This window comes from Ziziphus jujuba, chromosome 12, assembly GCF_031755915.1.
Source record: "Ziziphus jujuba cultivar Dongzao chromosome 12, ASM3175591v1".
NCBI classification, from domain to species: Eukaryota; Viridiplantae; Streptophyta; class Magnoliopsida; order Rosales; family Rhamnaceae; genus Ziziphus; species Ziziphus jujuba.
Window position 1 is genome coordinate 26,259,800 of NC_083390.1, and position 24,024 is coordinate 26,283,823.

At 34.2% G+C, this 24,024-nt stretch overlaps 2 pseudogenes; one reads left to right on the forward strand and one right to left on the reverse strand.

Annotated features, from left to right (window-relative positions):
- Nucleotides 1-2,553: 2,553 nt before the first annotated feature.
- Nucleotides 2,554-11,430, reverse strand: LOC125418527 (photosystem I P700 chlorophyll a apoprotein A2-like; annotated as a pseudogene).
- Nucleotides 11,431-18,467: 7,037 nt separating this feature from the next.
- Nucleotides 18,468-23,979, forward strand: LOC125418528 (uncharacterized; annotated as a pseudogene).
- The last annotated feature ends 45 nt before the right edge of the window (nt 23,980-24,024 follow it).

Genomic DNA, 24,024 nt, shown 5'->3' on the forward strand with positions numbered 1-24,024 from the left:
GAATGAACAAGTTCTAACTTCTCCTTGGCTCTTCATGCACCAATTTTAGAAAATGGCAACCTAGTGGACTTTCCAAGTTGACAAACTTCACACACGTTTTTCACATCATCAATCAAGGGCATATCATTCATCAAAGCATTAGTATTCTTCATTGCACCATAACTAGAGTAACCAAGCCTTTTATGCCAAAGTTGAGAAATGGACTCAACTTTGCCTTTCAAAGCTTGTTCACTATCTAGCATATTCAACCTATTGTTTTTATCTTTCAAGGAAACTTTAAACACCTCATTTCCAAAAGCATCCGATATCAAAGGGGGGGGGGGGGGGGGATGTAAGTAAAATTACCAACTTGACCCTTAGCCTAAGTATTGTATTTGGTTATTTACTAAAATCCCCTTTTGGGGGAGAGGGGTGGATTGTTAGTGTGGATGATTTGGAAGATATAATTAGAGGGCATGTATGGTTAAGTTCCATTTGTATACTTGGTCGAATATGGCATATCTTAACCAAACCCTTTGCATGGGTTTGCCGTGCACTTGCATGGTTTGGAGAGGCTTACATGTCTTATAGTTTAGGTGCTTTATCTATTTTTGGTTTTATTGCTTGTTGCTTTGTCTGGTTCAATAATACCACTTATCCTAGTGAATTTTATGGGCCTATTAGACTGAAAGCTTCTCAAGCTCAAGCATTTACTTTTCTAGTTAGAGACCAATGCCTTGAGGCTAACTTGGGATCCGCTCAAGGATCTACCAGTTTAGGTAAATATCTAATGCACTTCTCGACTAGGGAAGTTATTTTTGGAAGAGAAACTATGCTTTTCTGGGATCTACGTGCTCCCTGGTTAGAACCTCTAAGGAGCCCTAATGGTTTGGACTTGAGTAGGCTAAAAAAAGACATCCAGCCCTGGTAAGAATGGTGTTTTGCAGAATATATGACTCATGCACCTTTAGATTCTTTAAATTTCATGGAGGGCATAGTGACCGAGATCAATGCAGTTGATTATGTCTCTCCTAGAAGTTGGTTAGCTATCGCTAATTTTGTTCTAGGATTTTTCCTATTTCTAGGTCATTTATGGCATGCAGGAAGGGCTCGTGCCGGTGCTATGAACCTGTTCTTTCCATGACTCTTCTTAATTGAGACGGGAAGCTTGATGCTTGAAGTAGGAATCAATTTAATTCCACCATACATATTAGGTTAGGTGGGTGAAGTCAGATTTAAAAAGCATTCCTTTTTCCCTTCTTTTCAACCCATTTATATCTAATCTTTTTTTTTTTTTTTTGGCTCGGCTATCCCACTTAGCCAAGCCATTCCCCTTTATGATACTGAAAGGGCAAAACCAATAAATAAAGAAAAGCAACAAATCTATTCACCAAACCAAGAAAGGAGAGAGAGGGATTCGAACCCTCGATAGTTCTTTGTTTCGAACTATACCACTTTTCAAGACCGAAGCTATGAACCACTCAACCATCTCTTCGAAAGCTAATTTCTATTTTATTCTTTTCCGCTGGATAGAACACAGACATATGAGTTGATACCATTACTATCTATAGAAAGATGTCGGGTATGAATCTATAGGCCTATCTGTCTGTATATATGTAGATGCATGATCCAGCATGCCCCTTTTTAAAGTAAAAAAACCACCCTTAATAAAAGAAGTGGTAAAAGTTGATAATAAGTCATATAGAATCAATGATGGAATTTTACTTCTATGGTGTTTTTTTTTTTTTTTTTTTTTTTTTTACAATTTTTTGGCTGCTAAAGAGATCAAATGGTATAATTCTTTTGTTGGTAGATTGGAGGATTAGAAACATGACTATTGCTTTCCAATTGGCTGTTTTTGCATTAATTGCTACTTCATCAATCTTACTGATTAGTGTACCCATTGTATTTACTTCTCTTGATGGTTGGGCGGGTAACAAAACTGTTGTATTTTTCGGTACATCATTATGGATTGGATTAGTCTTTCTAGTGGGTATCCGGTAAATATGAAATAAATATGTATTATAAATTATATATAAACTATATAAACAAATTTTATATCGAAATAAAATATAATATATAAATATATAATAAGATATTTAAACGAAAAAAGATTATTTATTTTTTTATTCACAATATATCATAATATAATAAATTTTAAAATTATATAAAATTATATTATATATATAATTATGTATACTATAAATAACATAAAATATAAAAATGAGAGAGAGTATTTGGCCTGGCTCTGCTCCAATATAATCTATACATTTCGTATCAGGAATGAAAAAAAAGGATACAGATATAGTCGAATAGTAAAATTTCTCTTTGCCAAGGAGAAGATACAAGTTCGATTCTCGCTATCCGCCCGGAATAATAACTTAATGTATTTAAGTTAATAGAATAAAGGATTAAGTAAAGTTGATCACAATAGTATATTGGATCTATCCCCCCTTCTTTTTCTCTTGCTCCCAAAAAAAAAACTGTAATTAATTACTAGTTAACAAAACCAAACCTAAATGTTTTTGTCAAAAAAATGTTGCGGAGATGGGATTTGAACCTATGACCTCAAGGTTATGAGCCTTGCGATCTACCAAGCTGCTCTACCCTGCATTGAAAAGACGAGTGGGAAACTAATGCGCAAACAAGGATAGAATGCGCCCCTTGACCATATCTGTACAAATAGGATAGCCCATTTATACAGAATGGTAAAGCAGTCCTCTATGATCATCGATCATAGAAATGAATAGAAAAATGAAGAGATAGTTTAGTCCATGCCAACTCGACCTTGTTACTCTGGGCAACAAACATGCATAAACCATTTCACAAAGTATGTGTCAGGATAGACCAAAGTCTCGATAGTTAGCTCTCGGTCTTCCTGTCGAAAAATAACGTCGATGAAGGCATGTAGGTGCACTATTACAGTGTGGGGATTCTAACTTTTCATGAGTTTCCCATTTTTTACTCAACGATGAAACTTTGCTTATTTGTTTTTTTAAGGATCAACGAATCAAATGATATTTTTGTTCCAATTTTTGCCTCTTCTTCTCCCTCTGAATCAAACTTTTCCTTGCCATAATGGTTTAACTCCTATTATTTTAGTTTCACTAATACAAGTCGAATCCTAGATGTACAAACATAAAAAGGCAGTCCCCCTTCTCAACCGAAAGAAATGATATTATAGAGGATAATACAACACATAAAAGAAAAAAAGAATTAATCAAATTTTCCTGATGTAGAGGCAATTAAGAAAGCCATATAAGTGAATATATAACCTACAAAAAAGTGGGCTAACCTGACCAATCTTGCTTGTACAATGGAAAGAGCCACTGGTTTATCTCTCCATTGTATCAAATTAGCCAAAGGTGTTCGTTCATGAGCCCATGCTAAAGTTTCAATCAATTCCTACCAATATCCATGCCAGGAAATTAAGAACATAAACCCAGTAGCCCAAACAAGATGTCCAAATAAAAATATCCACGCCCAAACCAATAAACTATTCATACCGAAAGGGTTATATCCATTGATAAGTTGTGAAGAGTTTAACGACAAATAATCTCTTAACCATCCCATCAAATAAGTGGAAGACTCATTAAATGGTGAAACATTACCCTGCCATAATGTGATGTGCTTCCAATGCTAATAAAAAGTCACCCATCCAATGGTACTTAACATCCAGAAAATCACCAAATAAAATGCATCCCAAGCCAAAATATCACAAGTATCACATCATCCTGGACATTTGCAAGGAAAACTATAACAAAAATCCTTTTTATCTGGCATTAACTTGGAACCACGTGCATTTAAAGCCCCTTTTACGAAGATCAGTGTAGTTGTATGTAAACCTAAAGCAATAGCATGATGAACCAGGAAGTCTCCTTTATGGTCTAACACTCTTGCCAATACATTATCCTCATTCTGTTCCAGATTGTAATCTCTAATAAAAAAATATAGCTCCATGAGCAAAAGCCCTTGTCATGATGAATCCTGTGATGTATTGATGATGAGTATATAAAGCAGCTTCAGTAGTAAAGTCTTGTGCTATGAACGCATAAGCGGGTAAAGAGTACATGTGTTGAGCGACCAAGGAAGTAATAACCCCTAAAGAGGCTAGAGCAAGGCCTAATTGAAAATGAATCAAATTATTTATTGTGTCGTAAAGACCCTTATGTCTATGCCCGAGTCACCTCCTGATGTGATTCCGCCCGAGCCCGCTCAACCGATAACCCGCTGAAGTGCTGACTCGACACGGATGAAGACTAGGCCAATCACAAGAGCTCAAATTAAGAGATTTAAGGACAACCTGGAAGTATTTATACAGGGGGTAATCAATCTCAACAGAGCTTGTCCATACTTGAAGATACAAAGCCTATTCTAAGCATCCAAGTAGTGGAAGCCGATACGGACCCGGGTGACGATTTTGGTACATTTTTGGAGTCCGAGAAGCATGAAATGGTTCCAATGCCTTATGGGTTCAATACATATGCCTAAGAGGTCATGGAATCGAGTTAAATCAGCCTCAAATGCAATCAAAAAGGGCTTGTACGGACAACTTCAACAATTTGGCCGAATTTGCTGTATTGCTTGCTGGCTTTACTGTATTTTACTGTATTAGCCTTTTCTTCTTTTTCCAAGCATGGGCAACGTGTGGGCCTTCATATTCAGTTTATGTGGCATCCTACAAAGCATCTAGAAGCTGATTTGGAGCTCAATTTGGTCAAAGATTGGTCAAAGTCAACTTAGTCAAAAAGCTAGTATTATAGTTTCCTAATTTGATTCTACTTTTTGTTTTAGGAAATTACCATTACTTTTTAGTTTTTATTTATTTATTTTCTGGAAAAATAAGTTTAGGAAAGTTATTATTTTATTATTTTCATTGTAAATTAATTAATTCCTAATTCAAAATAAAGGAATTAATTAATCCAAATTAGATTAGGAAAGGAGTGAGAATTTCGGCCACCATAGAACTCTTTATTGTGTGGCCTGTTTTACCTAGGGTTTTTAGGGTTTACTTTGTTTCTTTCAAAGCATATTTAAAGGCTTATTTTTTCAATATGAAAAAAAAACTTTGATTTGATTAAGAAAATACTTGTGAGGTTAATTATCTCTTTGTTCTTTGAGAACACCTAAAACACCATTAGAGATTTGGTTGTTTTAGCTTGACTTATCAATAGGTTTTCCATCCCCTATTGTGGCATCTACATTATACCAAGGTTTCTAACCACAGGTTGGTTAGGGGTTGAGGTCCATTCCATTAGAACTTGAACTTAATTAAAGATCCGGGCTAATATAATACGGGTTTAGGAGCAGGTCGTCCTAGGTTCGTATCATTTGGTATCAGAGCTAAATTTTGTTCAGGTTTGATCTATCTTTATTTGCTTTATTTGTTTTTGTGTTATTCTGCAATTTTAGCATTAGGTTAAGGTTGCATCCATCCTATACACGTTCAGCATCTTAAAAAAAAAAAAAAAAAATTCATTCCTAGTTGAATTAGGATTTCCTAGTTTTATCGTATTTTTGTTTCCTAGTTGGTTGGTTGTCTTTTATCATTGTTCTTGTTAATTTTTGTTTTTGTTGATTTTCCTTTGCTGTTTTAGTCTTAGATATTTGCATTCATATATTCAAAAAAAAAGAAAAAAAAAAAAAAAAGAGTTTGCGGCAACATTTAAAAAAAAAAAAAAACTGCACATTTTGTTTATTTGGAGGTCACGGGTTTGGTGTTTGTTTTGGAGTTGGAATTGCAATTTTGGTAATTATTCTTGCTACTGCAGTTGTTTATGTTCTGTGAGTGAAAAAAAAAAAAAAAGAAGAGGTAAAGCAGAATAAAAAAAAAAAAATATTTCGGTTTGTTGGAGTTTGATTTGTTTGCTGGAAATTTGTTGGAGCTGTTGTTTTTTTTCTATTATTTATTCAATATTTGAGTTGCTGGAGAATTATTTTTGCTTCTGGATATTTGGATTTTGGGTGCTTAAATTATTTGGATTAAAATTAGTTAAAGGAATTGATACAAAACTTGAATTACAAAGAACAACAACCAACAACTTTTCTATATTTTTTTTTCTCTTTGATTCTTGTTCGTATTTGAATTTTTTTTTCTGGAATTTTATTCTTGAACTCATAATCTACTACCATCTGGTGCAGTTTTCAAAAATTCCAACGTTTTCCCATTATTTTGTGTTTTCTTGTCTAGAAAGCCGAAAAATTAGGATTTGTTGGATTCTTTCGGCATTGCCTACTTTTTGCTTATTGTTTGTTGATAAGTTTAATTAAAACATACTAGTGATCTAATTGCTGTTTTGTGGGTGTTTTAATTAGAACTTTAAGATAATTCATTGAGTGGAAAAAGGCAAGAGTGTGTGAGCTTAAAAGAGGGTAAAAAGCCGAAACAAGTGTGCAAACACGAGTGTCGAGTCTTCATTTGAGTGAAACACGTAAGGGAGTGAAATTGGTAAGGTCCTATTTTATTTCTATTGTATTATTATACTAACATGACAGAATCAAGAATGAGGAGAGGAGATCCACCTTTGAGGATCAATGAGGAGGAATCCGTAGCATTCCATGGCGATGCCCGAGCCACTGGGAGTGGAGACCAAGTGGACATGAGAGCTGTTTTGGAGTCAATACAGCGGGTTAGTGCTCAAGTTGAGCATGTGAATCAAAGGATGGGAAGGTTAGAAGTTTCCCAAGGAATTCAAAACACAAGAAATAGGCAAGAATTCCATGGAGGACGAGGAGGTCACGAGAGACCAAGAGAAGAATTTGATGAGGAGCCATTCGGTGGAGACTTTGGGAAAGGCATGGACGAAACCTTTGCTGTCCAAGAGAGAGCTGGCCGTGGAAGGTATAGGAGGGAAGGAACAGATGACAACCTTAGCAATATCAAGATCAACATCCCACCATTCATGGGAAAAAGTGACCCCGAAGCATATTTGGAGTGGGAAGAAAAGATGGAGATGATATTTGACCGCCATAATTATTCGGAGGCTAAGAAGGTGAAATTGGCAGCAATGGAGTTTGGCCATTATGCACTCCAATGGTGGACCAATGAGCAAAACACCCGAAGGAGAGTTGGTGATGACTTGATTACTACATGGAGACAAATGAAAGGAGCCATGCGGAAGCGATTCGTACCATCACACTATCATAGGTTGCTGCATCAAAGACTTCAATCTTTATCTCAAGGACATGGATCCGTGGAGGATTATTACAAGGAGATGGAGATGCTTATGATGAGACTGAACTTGAATGAAGATAGGGAAGCAACCATGTCAAGGTTTCTTGGTGGTTTGAATCGTGAAATAGCCAATCTACTAGAATTGCAACAATATGTGGAATTGGAGGAGATGTTGCATGTGGCTATTAAATTAGAGCATCAATTCAAGAGGAGGGGTGTAAGATCATGGTTTGGAGGTGTTTCCAACAGTGGAAGGTCCAATTCTAGTGGCTGGAGGAACAATCCCATCTATGACAGCAAGCCAAAGCCGAAAGTCAAAGAAGAAAGTTCAAATTGGCCAAGGAAGGAGACTAGAACCGAATCTGTCCAAGCACCAAAGAATGAGGTAAAATTAGATCCTAAACCTTCTAGAACTCATGATGTTGTGTGTTTCAAGTGCCAGGGAGGAGGACACATTGATAGCCAATGCCCGAATAGAAGAATCATGGTGTTAAAGGGCAATGACAAGCTAGAATCAAAAAGTGAAGAAAGTGAGGATGAAGCCAAGCAAGAGGAGGAGGACTTGGAGGATGAACCCGAAACCTTGCAAGCATCCAATGCTGAATTAAACTTGCTTTCTAGGAGAGTACTTGCTGCATACAAAGATGAGGATGAAATTCAAAGAGAGAACATCTTCCACACCCGATGTGAAATTCAAGGTAAGATTTGTAGTATGATTATTGATAGTGAAAGATGTACAAATGTAATTAGTAACATTGTAGTTGATAAATTAGGCTTAATAACTATTAAACATCCAGAACCTTATAGATTACAATGGCTTAATGATAGTGGTGAGATGAAAGTAAACAAACAAGCCAAAGTAAAATTTAATATAGGTAGATATGAGGATGTAGTTTTATGTGATATTGTACCCATGATTGCTGGACATATACTATTAGGTAGACCATGGCAATTCGATAAAGATGCTACTCATTTTGGTCTAGAAAATAGTATTGTTTTCAGGTTTAAAGGGAAGAAGATCAAGCTGGAACCATTATCTCCTAAAGAGGTTTACAAAGACCAATTACAAATGCAACAAAGGAGAGAAGCCGAAAAGCTCAAGGAAAAAGCAAGTATGGCACCAACGGCTTTACCATCCTTTCAAGAAGGTAAGAATGAGGTTGCTGGTCAAGGTAAGGTTTCTAATGCTCATATTGAGTGGAAAGATCAAGGAAAAGCTGAAAGAGAGGGGAAAGAAAGTGGCAAACCCGAGAGCTTAGAGAAGGAAGAAAAATCCGAAGGTTTGCACCAATCCAAGGGGGGAAATGAAAAAGAAAGAAAAGAAAGGTCAAGTAGCAACTTTTATTTAAGTTTAGGGGATATTAATAAGATTATTGAGTGTAAGAAACCTTTTCTGGTCATGATTTATAAAGAAAATTATTTTAATGATCAAACTAACTTTGAAGAACTTGAATTGCCAAGTTCAATGATTTCTCTTTTGAAGGAATTTGGAGATGTCTTCCCAAATGAAATTCCAAGTGGACTACCATCCAATCAAGAGGGAAAAGGTGAGCTGGCTATCCAAGGTAAGTCTTCTAATAATCAGGTTGTGTGGAAAGATTTTAATAAAACCAAGAGTGAAAAATTTGGTGCAAAAGCCGAGAGTGAGGAAGGTGAGATGGCATAGAATGAGAAAGGAAAAGGAATACAAGAATGGAAAAATATAAATTTTTATCTTAGCTTTGGTGATGTTAATAAAGTAATTATGAATAAGAAATCATTGCTGACCATGAACTTTAAAGATACTTATTTAAAGATGTCTTTATTGCATAGAACTTTATCTGCATTGTTGAGAGCTTTACTTAGTGGTAATTTCAAAATTTGGGAAATATTGTTTGCTAACTTTAAAAAGTGTAATTTTTACCATAATGAGCATGTGTTTCTAGACTTTGTTGTAATAGTGTTTGACCCAGAGAAATTGGTTTGGTTGCACTTACGAAAGGAAAGGTTTCCTAAACAAAGAAAGTCAAAGCTCATGCCGCCTACGGATGGACTTTTTCAAGTTTTGGAGCAGAATAACAAGAATGCCTACAAGCTTGATTTACCGGGTGAGGATAACATGAGTGCTGCATTTAATGTTGCTGATTTAACTCCTTTTGCTGCAGGTGATGATCTTGATTTGAGGACAAATCCTTTTCAAGAGGAGGGGAATGATGTGATTCCGCCCGAGCCCGCTCAACCGATAACCCGCTGGGGTGCTGACTCGACACGGATGAAGACTAGGCCAATCACAAGAGCTCAAATTAAGAGATTTAAGGACAACCTGGAAGTATTTATACAGGGGGTACTCAATCTCAACAGAGCTTGTCCATACTTGAAGATACAAAGCCTATTCTAAGCATCCAAGTAGTGGAAGCCGATACGGACCCGGGTGACGGTTTTGGTACATTTTTGGAGTCCGAGAAGCATGAAATGGTTCCAATGCTTTATGGGTTCAATACATATGCCTAAGAGGTCATGGGATCAAGTTAAATCAGCCTCAAATGCAATCAAAAAGGGCTTGTACGGACAGCTTCAACAATTTGGCCGAATTTGCTGTATTGCTTGCTGGCTTTACTGTATTTTACTGTATTAGCCTTTTCTTATTTTTCCAAGCATGGGCAACGTGTGGGCCTTCATATTCAGTTTATTTGGCATCCTACAAAGCATCTAGAAGCTGATTTGGAGCTCAATTTGGTCAAAGATTGGTCAAAGTCAACTTAGTCAAAAAGCTAGTATTATAGTTTCCTAATTTGATTCTACTTTTTGTTTTAGGAAATTACCATTACTTTTTAGTTTTTATTTATTTACTTTCTGGAAAAATAAGTTTAGGAAAGTTATTATTTTATTATTTTCATTGTAAATTAATTAATTCCTAATTCAAAATAAAGGAATTAATTAATCCAAATTAGATTAGGAAAGGAGTGAGAATTTCGGCCACCATAGAACTCTTTATTGTGTGGCCTGTTTTACCTAGGGTTTTTAGGGTTTACTTTGTTTTTTTCAAAGCCTATTTAAAGGCTTATTTTTTCAATATGAAAAAAAAACTTTGATTTGATTAAGAAAATACTTGTGAGATTAATTATCTCTTTGTTCTTTGAGAACACCTAACACACCATTAGAGAATTGGTTGTTTTAGCTTGACTTATCAATAGGTTTTCCATCCCCTATTGTGGCGTCTACATTATACCAAGGTTTCTAACCACAGGTTGGTTAGGGGTTGAGGTCCATTCCATTAGAACTTGAACTTAATTAAAGATCCGGGCTAATATAATACGGGTTTAGGAGTAGGTCGTCCTAGGTTCGTATCACCTCCCCCCCCAAGTGGAATATGTGCATCGAAAAGATTTTTTATATTGTGCCCAATCCCGAAATTAGTTCTATACATATGACTAGCAATAAGAAAAATAAATGTAATAGCTAAATGATGATGAGCAATATCAGTCAGCCATAAACTTTGCATTTGTGGATGGAATCCTTCGAGAAGGGTTAGAATGGCAGTTCTAGCCCCTTGGGAGGTACAAAATAAATGACTTCTTGAATCGAGGTTTTGAGCATAAAGATTCCATTGACTTGTAAAAAATGGGCCTAATCCTTAGGGGTGCAGCAATACATCTAAGAAATTATTCCAGTGAACATATTCTCTCCTGGCTCCCATAATAGCGACATGACCTAAATGTCCTATCCAAGCCAAGGAACTTACTCCGAATAGTCCTGATAAATGATGATTGAGGCACAATTCGGCATTTTTGAACCATGAAATGCTCAGTTTCCATTTCGGTTGTAGGTGTAACCAACCGGCTATTAAAGATATGGCAGAAAGAAATAATAAAAAAATAGCTCCATTATAAAGATCTCCATTAGTACGTAAACTGATTGTATACCACCACTAATATACACAAGAAAAAGCGATATTCACTGGGCCAAGAGCACCCCCCACCCCCAGTAAAAGTTGCCATAGCCAGTTGACCAAAATGAGGATCCCAAATTGCATGAGCAATAGGTCCTACCCGTAAAGGGTCCTGTACCTATGCCTCAAAGTTTCCTTGCCAAGCTACATCAAACAGATTTCCGAAAGTCCACAGAAAAATTATTGCTAATTGCCCGGAATGGGAAGCAAAACTATTCTGATAAAGACATTCCTCAGTAATATCAGCATGACTTTCGAAGTCATGTGCGGTAGCAATACCAAAGCAAATACAATGTGTAGTGGGGTCCTGAGATAAGGCTTGGCTAAACCTTAGAAATCTTAATGCCATAATGCCTTTCAAATCCTCCTAGCCATTATCCTACTGCAATAATTCTTGCTAAGAAGAACGCCCATGTTGTGGCAATTCCACCTAGAAGGTAATGGGTTACTCCTACAGCAAGTCCTTGGACAATGCTCAAGGCTCTAGGCTGAGTACCAGGAGCTGCTTTTAATTTATTATGAGCCATTAGTATTCTAATTACTATTCTATTAGTTACTAGTTTACTTGACTCAAGAGTTGATCAAAGAATCTGTTGATTCCAACTTTTAAGAGGGGTAGATGTCCCAGATGATGAATTGATTTCTTACCTATGTTAGTCAATTTTTGTCACTACTGTCTATAATTATAATAATTGCTGAATCAAAAACTTTCAATTGAACTTATTTTTTCAATTGGTATTTTTGCTTATCCTCATATCTTTCAAAAATGGAAACTTAGGGAAGTGCTTTATAAACATATGTATAAAAAAACATATTGTATTTAAATTTATCCTCTTCATGCTTACTATAACTAGTTATTTCGGTTTTCTACCAGTGGCTTTGACTACAACCTCAGCTCTATTTATCGGTCTAAACAAGATACGACTTATTTGAATTTAATTGCATGAACCATTCCTAAAAAAAAAAAAAAAACCTTTATGTGGTAGTTCATATATTTTATAGTTCCTCACCCGGTTAGTTTCCAATTCTTGGTCATTGAGATTCATGGGTAATACGGATTAATATTTAAGGATAGAACAGATACATTTTCTCCATTCAAAGAAATTGAAATGATTGAAGTTTTTCTATTTGGAATTGTCTTAGGTCAAATTCCTATTACTTTGGCCGGATTATTCGTAATTGTATATTTACAATATAGACGTGGTGATCAATTGAACCTTTGATTAATTAACATCTCTTTTTTTATTGACCTCCTATTTTCTTTTCTTCAATCTACAGGAGGTCAAATTAAGATTGCTGTTCAAGTATTTCAGTGTAATTTTGAACTGAACAAATAACAAGAATGGAATCACGCTTTGTAGGATTTGAGCCTACGACATCGGGTTTTGGAGACCCACATTCTATCGAACTGAATTAAGAGCGCTCTATTATCACAAAAATAATTTTGAGACCCAATTTGTCTTGCATGTATATACTATCATAAAAAATATAATAAAATTAAATATTGGTTTTTTTGTATCCAATTTTAATCTATTTCAATTGATCCCTCGTTACTGCCCATAAGTAATAGGTAGGGATGACAAGATTTGAACCCGTGACATTTTGTACCCAAAACAAACATGCTACCACACTGCGCTACATCCCTTTCAATTGGCCTACAGTGTCTTGTTTTCCACACCTTTATTTCTTCCATTAATATACACAAACTATCTTGCTATTTGTTCTTTTTTGTCTCATATATCATATAACATATAATAATAAAAGACTTATATTATATACGTATTAAATAAAGATAAAACCCACCATAAAGTAAAAAAAAAAAATGAATATTTTTCAAGAATTCTTAGGTAGAAGTAAAAAGGGACTTATTTTTTTGTTTTAAGAAAAGGAATATCGACTATCTACTATACTGACTATTATACTGAATTGTTGTACATTTCAATTTAAATTAGGGATTCTACTTACAAATACAAGTGGTCAGTCGTTAACTACATATACACATCGGGTCATATATGTATTACCATTATGTAATACATTTTAGAATAAAATTACAATAACGAATAAAGAAGGAGGATTTTCAATGCAAGATCTAAAAACATACCTCTCCGTGGCACCGGTTGTAAGTTCTCTATGGTTCAGGTCTTTAGCTGGTTTATTGAGAGAGATCAATCTTTTTTTTTTTGGATGCGCTGATATTTCCTTTTTTTTCATTCTAGTTAGTGAGATGGGGGGGGGGGGGGTGGGTTTGAAGAAGATTAAAGATACAAAAAAATATCTGTGACAAATCCCTCTCCTTCTCTTCTTTTTTTTTTTTTTTAAATAAATGGAAATGTGATGGCTGTAGCAACAATATTACACAGATACTTAAATGAAACACTGTACAGCGATTTGTATTTATTATAAAGTGTAAATTAAATATAGCTAGAAATCATTATATTTCTTCTTATTATTATTATAGTGATTATTGATTGATTGAAATTGAAAGGAAATCTTTCATAATTTTATTTCAAGTTAGCAGCTTCTATTTTTTTTTTTTTCCGTTCCTTTCTTCTTCCTTTCGCATTGGAAAATAGAAAAATGGAGTCAGTCAAAAACCCAAAGGAGGTTCATGGGCAAGGTTAAAGATGTACGAGTAACGATTATTTTGGAATGTACCGCTTGTGTTCAAAACTGTGTTAATAAAAAACCAATGGGCATTTCCAGATATATTACTCAAAAGGATCGACATAATAGGCCCAATCGATTGGAATTAGAAAATTCTATACCTTTTGTTACAAACATATGATTCACAGTGAAATAAAGAAATATATCGAACCGATCGCCTCTGTGTCCACCTTCCAATCCAAGGAAGGTGAAAAATGACATTATATATAATATAACCATTTTTATAACGTATATTAAATATAAACAAATCCTATTTATTAATTAATTCTAAATCACTTTTGATCATTTTTGTTTTGATCCAATCGAAATAAGAGTAGGATTTTCAGGATAAGGAATAAACAAACCATGGATATATCCAAGCAACTCTTTATGAAATCCAAGCGATCTTTTCATAAGCGTTTGCCCCTGATCCAATCGGGGGATCGAATTGATTATCAAAACATTGGTTTAATTAGTCGATTTTGACTTTAAAACAACAACGATTAATTACCGTCGCTATAAAACAACCTTGTATTTTATCTTCGTTACCTTTTCTTAATAATGAGAAACAATTTGAAAGAAGCAAGTTGACCACTCAAACTGCTGGTCTGAGAACCAAAAATAAATAACTCTTCAATTGAGTCAAAATAAAATTCCAATCCGAACTCAAATGCGAATTTGCATTTTGTTCAAAAACTTTGAGAATCCAGGTTTGATTATCGTGTCGTAAGATAAAAATAATTGGGAAAGAAGAATAAATCTTTTTTTATTGAACGTGTTTGTTCATTTTGACATTTTTCTCATAGGATGATATTTTATCATATTAATTTCTACTCTACCTTCATGGAGTTCATTCTCCAGGGAACTCCATTTAAAACATTCCAACGGATTCCTTCCAATCTCCTTATTTTATGATCTCATTAGAAATCATATAAAAACAATTCCTATTTAATATAGCTATTTGTGCAAGTATTTTACGATTAAGAAGCAACTGCCCCTTGTATAGATTTTGTATTAGTCTACAATAACTAAAACCAAAGCTCTTATTTTCCGTTGAGTAATAGTTTGAGTAAGTCTTGAATGAGCCCCTCGAAAGCTTGAGGCTAATAAACAAATTTTGTTCTACGTCTTCAAGCTATATATCCCCATTTAATTTTGGTCATTGAATAAATGAAACTTTGATGAATAAGTAATTGATTTCTTTTCTTTAAGATATTTTCTTCCCCCTTCATAGTCTATTAATAACAAAACGGATTCTTCCAATGTATAAAACAAAATTCCAATGGCTTTTGCTACTATAAACTTCCCGACCACGATATTTTTTTATAGGCTTTCACCTCAAAATAATAAATTTTTTTGATACCTAGTATAAAAAAAACATAGTAAATCAAAAAGTAGTAAATATAAATGGGTATAGTGGGTTCCATCATTTCTATGGTTTCTTCGTAAACGGTGAGGTCCTCTCTATACACTGGAGCCCCTTCTTTCATTTAATGAATGTTATTGTTAACTTGTATAGTTCACACTCTTTGGCTATATCCATAATTATCTAGTAGTAGGTCTTTCACAACGAAACCCACCGATACAGTAACAGTATTTAATTATGAAGATTACCTGAGTAGCTAACCTCGTTGGTCCGTTCTTGCAAGAGTCAAGAATAAAGGCATAACCTTTCCACCTTTTAAATCAGATTTCCCTGCTTAATGGATACCATTTTCTACCAATGGAGAATTCTTTCTCATCGTAAATCAAAAATTGAAATGATTGGGTTTGGTACCAATGAAAACCATAAATTTGATAACACAATAGAAAAATATGATAGATCTTTTTTATTTTTAGATTTACCTTTTTTAGTTTTACATAGTAAATGGGCTTCTTTCATTCTATCCTATTCATTGGTCCTGATCGCTAATATTGGACAAATTGTTTTCTTTCTTTTGGCCTAGCACATTATCTAAATGAGTCGCACATACACCCTAGTACATGTTCCTCGTCGCTGAGGACATCCTCGAAGAGCAGGAGATTTCATGTCATTTTTTATTGACTATCTTGTGTTTCTAATAAGTTGTTTAATAGTTGGCATGTTGAATCATATACATAATGAGCTAGTTTAGATCGATCCTAACCGGATGATTATGAATCATTTATATATTAATGGATTAATTTATATATATTAATAGATTAATTATTAATTAATAGAATATTAAACCCGGTAAGACGATAAAATCGCAAATTGTGGATTTGCCTAAAATATCTCTTTCCATGTCTTCAGAAACAACCCATAAAGGTTTGCCTATTCTATGTACATAAACCCTTGTGATGGTTTCATGCAGCTTCAGTAGTTCTTCCGTTTCCAGGACAAATTCTCTCGTCTGTGCCTCATAAAAAGCACTAGTAGGTTGATGCATCATTACCCTGATAATATAACATAATAGATAGTTCCTCTATCTTACATGATGAAAGTCGAAGAGATAAAGAATAATAAAATAATTAGTAAAAAAAAAAAGATAGAATTGAACAACCGTATAGGCATCTTTTGCGCTTAGCATACGGCTCTACAATGAAATTCACTTTTACCTTTTCTTACCTTACATCGAGGAAATAGAAAAAAAAATAGAAAATATACATATATATAAAGTCTGTCAGATTCACATAGGTAAATGATCCAGTAAACACCCTTTCTTTTGGAGTAATTGAAAAAAACTATGATGGCTCCGTTGCTTTATTATTTCGTCTATTATTTAGCAATCCCAAAGTTTCCTTTTTTTTCAATACAAATAAATAAGATTTTTTTTACTTATTTATTTTTTTATTATTATTATTTTTATTTTCGTATTCCTTCATAAATATTGTTACCTTCGATGTGAAAACAAAAAAGTTTATGACGCTGAAATAGGTGTCCCGATAGATCATATAAAATTGAAAATACCCTTTCCTTATCGCATACTACTCTTTCGATACATAATGTAAGTATTTTGAAATTTTTTTCTTTTTATATCGAATTCGAAGTGCCATGCTATTATTACTTAATATTCATATTTCCTATAGCGCGAAGTCATAGTCTTCATTTTTTCTCTCAAATCCAATAAAAAACTCATTGGTGCCAAGTGTGAGTGCTAGATGTTTGGTAATTTCTCCTCCGACCAGAATAAAAGATTCCATTGAAGCGGCTAGTCCCATGCATACTGTCTGTATATCTGGTCGCACAAATTGCATAGTATCATAAATAGCTACTTTGAGTATTAGCCACCCGCCAGGAGAGTTTATAAACAAATATAGATCTTTGGTATCATCCTCTATACTGAGAGATACCATAAGACTACTAAGTGGATTCAAGATCTCGTTATCAACCAGTTCAAATAAAAAAAGTAATCTTTCTCGATAAATTCATTTGATTAGGATAAAATTGTATCCCTTAGGAACTGTACATGCGCCTTTTAATGCATATGGTTTAACACAAATTGTGAAAAAAAAAAAAAAAGAATCAATGTGTAGATTCTAGCTTTCTTTCCTTTTTTATATTCATAGCAGGCTTTTTCTAGCTTGTAAAAATGGGGGGCTTTTTCTTTCATGTTTCAAGAAAGATGAGTTTTGGCCTGTTTTAATTTATATATAAATTAAAAACCTATAAATAAATAAAAATTCACTAAACTTATCGGACTAACTTCTCATTGATGTATTGTTTCATTGGGATCCAATCCAAATCACGATGTAATTTTCTTGTTCCTGAACGGTCTTCTTCAACTTTTTTTAGGTTTATGCTTTACTCCGAGTAAAGATCTACTCGATTTGGATTTGCATATATATGACTTTTTTTTTTTTTATTCCATGTCTGCCGCCAAATAGTAAATATTCAATGCATTCATCACATTACTCGATTGATTAACAGCTTGAGATCATTATTATATATTATAAGTGGAAAATCTTTATAAATAGAATATGATATAAGTGGTAATTACCAATTGGTTTTTTTCCTAAATAGAGCCTGCATATTAATATTACATTTCATTTTTTTGGTCTAACCAAGCCAACCATAAATTATAAATTATTATAATTAAGAATATTAATCTGTATGCCCCCCCTAAAAAATAGATTGAATTGCACTTCATTGTATTTCATGCTCCAAATTTTTGATGATTCAATCAACCTTTGTTGGGGAAAAGAAAGGATATCTCGATCGAGTAAAAGAACAGGGAAATACCATATGACCAAATATATCTAGTAAGTCACACTATACATCAATCCACAATGCATCTTCCTCTCCAGGGTTTCGAAAAGGAACTTTTGGAACACAAATAGGCATTAAACGAAATAAAAATTAATTACTATAGCTCACTTTGATGTGAAAGCGTAACAATGTATTTATTGTCTTAATAATATTATTCTTTATCCCATTTTATCCATAGATCGAATAAGTTTATAAAAAAGGAAGATAGAAATGCTAAAGGAAAATTCTTTCAAATAGGTCCTTTGAATGATGAAAAAAAAAATATATAAATGCAGTCACTCATATAAAAGGTATCAAGCTTTCACCATTGCGTATATGTACTTACTGGGTGTAGAATAGATCTAGTTTCTTTTGTTCCTACAAAAAAAATTGTTCCATTACTACTAAAAGAATAGAATAAATATTAATCCTTTCCCCGAGATAATCCATTCAAAAGGGAAGGTCTATAGTATAGTTTTTTTTCAGTACAATGAAGTTACATAGTGTCTGTTTTTTGTTGATAGAGGGGTAGTTCCATGGGTTTGCCTTGGTATCGTGTTCATACCATCGTATTCAATGATCTCGGTCATTTGCTTGCTGTCCATATAATGCATACAGCTCTAGTTGCTGGTTGGGCCGGTTCAATGGCTGTATATGAATTAGCGATTTTTGATCCCTCTGACCCTATTCTTGATCCAATTTGGAGACAAGGGATGTTTGCAATACCCTTCATCCCTCGTTTAGGAATAACCAATTCATGGGACGGTTGGAGTATCACAGGAGGGACTATAACAAATCTGGGTATTTGGAGTTACAAAACCGTGGCCAGTGCACATATTGTGTTTTCTGGCTTATGCTTTTTGGCAGCTATCTGGCACTGGGTGTATTGGGATCCAAAGCTTGGTCTAAAATTCCTGAAAATTAGCTTTTTATGATTACATCGGTAATAATCCAGCAAACGGGTGATTATTCAGAGTGGGCTCAATGGACAATGGGGATGGAATTGCCGCTGGGTGGTTAGGACACCCTATTATTAGAGATAAACAGGGTCATGAACTTTTTGTACATCGTATGCCTACTTTTTTTGAAACATTTCTAGTTGTTTTGTTAGATGGAGATGGAATTGTTAGAGCTGATGCTCCTTTTAGAAGGGCAGAATCAAAATCCAGTGTCGAGCAAGTAGGTGTATGGAGAGCAAGTAGGTGTATTGGAGATCCAACTACAAAAAAATAAGTAATCTGATCGAACATTGTTTTGTTATTTTTCGTTTTTAGTTTTGTGAGTAGGTACCAGATAAATCTTCATTTGAATCGCTACCTTTTCTTTGACTCTTGCTCTTTCTTTATCTAGGAGATGATCCCAAATAAACAGGTATAAAAGCTATAATTGTATGTAAACCACGATCGAATCTTGGGAAGCATTGGTTTATACATTCCTCTTAGCCTCAACTTTAGGAATAATTTTTTTTCGCTATCTTTTTTCGAGAACCACCTAAAGTTCAAACTAAAAAGGTTAAATGATTTTTCATTATCTCAATTGAAAGTAATGAGCCTCCCAATATTAAGAGGATCATTACTTCAACTAGTCTCCGTGTTTCGCGAATGGATCTCTTAGTTGTTAAGAGGGTTGCCCAAAAGCAGTATATAAGGCGTACCCAGTAAAACTTACAAGTAAACCCAATATAAAGATGGCAACTAGGGTTGCTGTTACCATTATTATATAGTTTCAAGACCATAATGGGTCTATGATAAGATTATTTATTTACAACAGAATGGTATACAAAATCAACAAATCTCAATGAATATAAAGATGAACTGCTGTAGGGAGTTTATTGAAACCATTGAATTCAGAATACGGTAAAGTTGCTCTTGGGTGGGGAACTACTACTTTGATGGGTATCGTAATGGCCCTTTTTGTGATATTCCTATCTATTATTTTGGAGATTTATAATTCTTCCATTTTACTGAACAGAATTGGAATGAATTAGATTTACAAGAACTAGTAACTAGCTTTTCAATACAAAGTGAAGCATTTAGGTCTCTGATTTTTATCCCATTCTATTTTGGTAGTTTGATCGTGAAATTTCTTTGTTTCTAGAGTTTCGAAATATGAATGGGTGACTTATTATAATTGATCCTATGGATGGTGCAGAGAATGCGTCTATCATTTTGATAGAGATGGTTTTACTTCACCGAATATTCATTCTAGTATCTGAAACATGGAATATAGGAAATAGATTCCAAAGTACTAGTAGCACTATGATTCATCCTTAATATTTAGACCACGTGTCCGGACTTCCATTTTTTTTTTTCAAAGAGTAAAATTTAGAATTTATAAATCGAAATATTTTTATTTTTTCAAACTCCTATTTATGCTTATTTTGATCAAAGGACAAGGGTGTTGTTGGACTTTTATTTATTCTACTTATTCATTGAATAAGTGATAATCCAATAGTTCTTACTCAAAGAATTTTTGGAATCAGTTTATAAATAAAGGTTTTATTGAATCATCGTGGTTCTAGTATGAATCTGGGGTTTTAACCGATTCATAGGGTCTTAACAAGAGAATTCCTATCAATATCAATAATAATAAAAATGGTAGTTAGAGGCGCATTACACACAATAAAAAAACTATAAAATAGGTAAAAAGAAGATTCAAGAGGCCTATAATCATCACCACAGAGACAAATGAGCCGACTTGATATTTTGGCATTATAACCACTAGAAAACACTTTCAGATTTTTATTCTTTTGTATCTTCAGAAATGATTGAATCAGAGGATTAAAAAGTTTCGAACTTAACTTTCTATTACACATATCCAGTAGAACTAGTATTTTGGTGTTTCTGTTTGAGCCGTATGAGATGAAATTTTCATATACGGTTCTCGCGGGGGGGGGGGGGGGGGGGGGGTCCGCTTCATTTACCTATCCCAATAAAATCTATGATTGGTTCGAAGAACGTCTTAAGATTCAGCCAACTGCAGATGATACAACTAGTAAATATGTTCCTCCTCATGTCAACATTTTTTATTGTCTAGATGGAATTACACTTACTTATTTTTTAGTATAAGTAGCTACAAGGTTTGCTATGACTTCTTATTACAATCTGACCGTTACGGAGGCTTTTGCTTCTGTTCAATATACAATGACTAAAGATAACTTTGGTTGGTTCTAATAAGTTCATTGATGGTCGACCAATATGATGGTCCTAATGATGATCCTGCACATATTTCGTGTGTATCTCACCCGCGCCTCTAAAAAACCTCGCGAATTGACTTGGGTTATAGGTGTGGTTTTGGGTGTATTGACTGCATCTTTTGGTGTAACTGGTTATTTCTTACCTTGAGACCAAATTGGTTATTGGGCAGTAAAAATTGTAATAGGTGTGCCAAAAGCTATTCCTATAATAGGATCGCCCTTGGTAGAGTTATAACATAGAAGTGCTAGTGTGGGACAATCCAATTTGACTCGATTTTATTGTTTACACACTTTTGTATTACCTTTTTTTATTGCTGTATTCATGTTAATGCACTTCCTAATGATATGTAAGCAAGGGATTTCTGGCCCTTTATAATATAATGTAATATAATTTATAATGTAAATAATATAAAATATATATTATATCATAGCTATTTTTCATCAATCATTTATCAATTGGGGTAGGACCAATAGTATTTCATTGCTACAAATATGTCTTATTGAAACGAATAAGACATGTATTTGGATATTTCTCCTCAACTCCACAAAAATGTAATAATGTATTATTTTTATTTTTTTGGCACTCATAGTTGATGTGAATTTTCCGAAGATAAAATGGATTATGGGAGCGTGTGACTTGAACTATTGATTGGGCCATGCAGAATATATGCCCTTATCTGCCACATTTGAATTCACAACTAAAATAAAAAAATGTGTCTTTGTTCCAACCACCATTTAAGCCCCATACAGAGGTATAGGCTGGTTTGTTTGAAGATAATCTTTTCTATGATCATGTTGTGTATGAATAGGCTCTGTGAGATCTAGTAGAAGGAATAAGCGAAGTGATGTGACATAATCCTGGGGTATGTTCTATATATTTCACTTACTTAATAGTATGGAAATGTATGTTGAGATGTGGTGATCTTGCCACAATGTGCAAGGTAGTTTGGTTACACTTGCACTTTTTGTTTTGCAACATCAAAGACCAAACATTATTTATGTTTATGCATTTTATTTTATCTTGTAATGTTTAAGAACAATATCCTTTTTGTAATGCCCTAAGCTCATTATCTAGCTTAAGGCCTTTTTTGTCTAGTTGCTGGAATTGTATTTCCAGCAACATAAGTCTACTTCCTTGGATTCCGTTTGAAGTAGGTTTGGTATTTGGACCTGAATTTTGGATATGATAAACTAGATATGTAGAGGAAGAAGCAACAAAAATAATGGCCCAATTTGGAGCTGGGAACGCTGAGTTAAGCCCAAAACAATCTGACCCTTGTGCAGTTTTGTTGCCCAGAAAACTGGGCAAAACTGCCTCGGGTTTGATTACTTTTGAATGGGTAAATGGACTTTGTTTTATTTGGTTTTTGGCTAGAACATAGTTTAATATTCAAAAAGGCTCCCCTCCAATTTTGAAGTCAAATGGAGCTATTTTTCAAATTCAAATGCCTTAGACAAGCTGAACTTCCCATTAAAGAAGGTTTCTTGCATGCCCAGCAGATTGATTAGAGTTAGTTGAGGTAGTTTGGCTTGGTTGGTTACTTTTAATGCTTTTGTATTTATTGCTCAATGTGGCAGCATGCCTTATTGTCTTTTTGATGTATTTAAAAGTATGAAAATTGTAATGAAAAACGTCGAGAAAGAAAATATTCAAAAAACAGATTTTGAGAAACAACATTTTTGGCTCTCTCTCTCTCAACTACTACATTTTGGTTTCTTCTTCTTCCCAAAAGCTAACAACCTTCTCAAGAACCCTAAACCTCCATTAAAACCAGAAAAAAAAAACCTTAACAAACCTAAAAAAAAACAAAATCAAAGACCAACAACCAACAACAATCATTCTTGACTAACACCTTGAATGATTGTGCTCTAGGGTACAACAACATAAACCTACACCAAATTCCATCAATGTATTCATTTCATTTGCATTGACTCGATTTATTATACTATCAGAGTGAAACAAGGGATCTAAAGAAGAATAAGAAGAATAGGGGCCAAAACTAGATTAGTAACAAGTAAATCCTTTGTATGTAAAACGTTTTGATATTCTTGGGGATAAAGACCAATTGCAAGGTCTGAGACGGCCTAGAAAGCATTTGATCATAATTTGTAAGCCTACTTAGGTATTGAGCATTTATCTGTAAGAACTGAATTCCTTGCAATGGATGGCTGTTGAAACTCCAAAAAAGGAAATTTGGTAAATTGTTTCTTACTCTTACATAGAATCATTCACATAGGTGTGGATACCATATCAAATTTTTTTTTTTTTTATATGGATCTGTTTGGTTCGTTTGATTCGTGCTTGAGCCAGATGATGAAAAATTTATCATGTCCGATTCTTTTGGAGGATAGATCTAGAATAATGCACCTATCATAATAACAAAAAAACCTGACTTGAACGATCCTGTATTAAGAGCTAAGTTGGCTAAGGGGATGGGGCATAATTATTATGGAGAGCCCGCATGTCCCAACGATCTTTTATATATTTTTCTGGTAGTAATTTTAGGTACTATTGTGTGTAACATAGGTTTAGCGGTTCTAGAACCATCAATGATTGGCGAACCCATGGATCCATTTGGAAATCTTTTCGAGATATTGCCTGAATGGTATTTCTTTCTCGTATTTCAAATTCTTCGTACGGTGCCCAATAAATTATTGGCTAACCTTTTAATGATTTCCGTACCCGCTAGGTTATTAACAGTACCCTTTTTGGAGAATGTTAATAAATTGCAAAACCCATTTCTTTGTCTAGTAGCGACAACTGTCTTTTGATTGGTACTGCTATAGCCCTTTGGTTGGGTATTGGAGAAATGTTACCTATTGATAAATCCCTAACTTTAGGTCTTTTTTAAATTGATTCAATTGTGAAATAAAAAAAACACAATGAGTGTATCTAG